The sequence below is a fragment of the Penaeus monodon genome, chromosome 5, assembly GCF_015228065.2.
Source record: "Penaeus monodon isolate SGIC_2016 chromosome 5, NSTDA_Pmon_1, whole genome shotgun sequence".
Classification (NCBI taxonomy): Eukaryota; Metazoa; Arthropoda; class Malacostraca; order Decapoda; family Penaeidae; genus Penaeus; species Penaeus monodon.
Window position 1 is genome coordinate 52,705,229 of NC_051390.1, and position 2,102 is coordinate 52,707,330.

Here is a 2,102-nt window from a genome sequence, read left to right on the forward strand (position 1 = left end):
CTACTTTATCAATATATTTTGTATTGGCAATGAAGGAATGACTGCACCAAGTTTTGAAGTTGTTATTAGTTATCATCAATGTAATGATTATTATCATGATAATGTTATTATCACACTGCACTTATGTATACTATCGTTAAGATGATGCTGATGAAGATAACGAAAAAACAATGGGAAATATTTAAGAATAAGCCAAAATATGGCCTACAAAACAAAACTAAAAAGGTCCCAGATAAAGAACATAGACCATAATTATAAAAATCGCACCGTAAAAAAAAAAAAAAAAAAAAAAAAAAAAAACGATACACACCACACTCATCCTTCTTACCTTCCACCTCACCCCCTCACCCCCCCCCCCACCCTCTATCCACATCCCCCTCTCAACCCCCTCTCCTTCTATCTCTCCATCACAGGTGTGCAGGTGTGTGCTGTACAGGTGCGACGAACACCTGCAAGAGACACCGTCAGTTTCACCAGCGCAGTCCTCTACTGCTGACTTACAGCCAGTGGGAGACTGTGTCCTCTGTTGTTTGTGTGTATGTTAATAGCTTGGCGTTTCATCCTCTTGTGTGCTTAAAATACGTGGGATTAAGAGAGAGAGGGAAACTTTATTATTTCGAATTAATTTCGTTCTAAGATCTAGTCATCGTTAAGTGGTATTAAGTGCTATCGCTGTTCGGGAGAAGAGATTCACTATTTCGCCATGGACGTCGGCTAGAGAAATTCAGGTAAGAATGGCCTACATTTTAACTATAGAAATGGAGCAGCTTTACGCGCGGACATTCTAACAACTCTCGAGTCTCGTGTCTGATACGGAGAACGAGAAATGTAGCAATGAAGTCGGAAAATTTGGTTAATAGTGTCGTCACCGCACGCCCGTTGAGTTTTGCAATATTGAAGGACTTATTGCGACGTACTATTTCTGTCTGTATTCATTATTTTCTTCCTTGTAATATCTGATAAATAATTCCAGTATATTAAAAAAAAAATTCGATACACTCTTATTCGTATCAGGTAGATTACGTAAACAAACAGACTTTAATAGAAATCGCTTAAAATTTTATCAGCTTTAACGCATTTTAAAGTAACAAATAATTGTTAGATAAGATACGTGATAAAATTATTGATGAAAATCCGCACTGGAGCGACTGAATAATTAAAGCGTTATTATTAATTAGATAAAACTGCCATATCAAGGTCACATCCCATCATTGAATATTGGAGGAGTGGGACTAAAATATCGATGATCATATAATATTGGGAGTATATGACTAATTTTATCATTTTCTTCATGCTGAATTCGCATTTCAACCTTTCTCTTTTATTTGTTCATGTATTTTCGTTACTGAATTGTGAAAGCATATTTTCCATCGATTTATTGTATGTAGTGTGAGAGGGAGAGTAATATCGTAATATCCAATAGATTGTATTCAGTGAAGACTGTTTGTTGTCTTTCACACATACATGTCAGTTCAGGATACTCGAAGAATTCCACCTGCACAGCCCTTTATATAATGTTAGCCACCCATGCCGGGTCTCCAACTGTGTAGATTAAATAGTCGTTAGAGAGAGAGAGAGAGAGAGAGAGAGAGAGAGAGAGAGAGAGAGAGAGAGAGAGAGAGAGAGAGAGAGAGAGAGAGAGAGAGGAGAGAGAGAGAGAGAGAGAGAGAGAGAGAGAGAGAGAGAGAGAGAGAGAGAGAGAGCAAAAGCAAGAGCAAAAGAGAGACAGATGGTCAGCTGGCCGAAACTGGCGCTTAGTTGTTATCATCTCTGTCAAGGAATGTGATTATTTTATTCTAGAGGGACGCGGATTGAACAAGTGTACATACACACACACACGTGTGTGTGTGTGTGTGTGCATGTGTGTGTGTGTGTGTGTGTGTGTGTGTGTGTGTGTGTGGTTGTGTGTGTGTGTGCGTGCGTGTGTGTGTGTGTGTGTGTGTGTGTGTGTGTGTGTGTGTGTGTGTGTGTGTGTGTGTGTGTGTGTGTGTGTGTGTGTGTGTGTGTGTGTGTGTGTGTGTGTGTGTGTGTGTGTGTGTTCATGCGCGCGTGTGCGTGTGCGTGTGCCTTTATAGAGTCATAGATAGACCTATACAATTATT

At 39.5% G+C, this 2,102-nt stretch overlaps 1 protein-coding gene across 2 annotated transcripts in view; it reads left to right on the top strand.

The window, feature by feature from the left end:
• Nucleotides 1-456: 456 nt before the first annotated feature.
• LOC119573317 overlaps nt 457-2,102 on the top strand; it is a 23,893-nt gene continuing 22,247 nt past the window's right edge. For both annotated transcript variants that reach the window (XM_037920488.1, XM_037920489.1), the window contains exon 1: nt 457-728. The gene's annotated coding sequence lies outside the window, so the exon portion shown is untranslated. The remainder of the gene's footprint in view (nt 729-2,102) is intronic.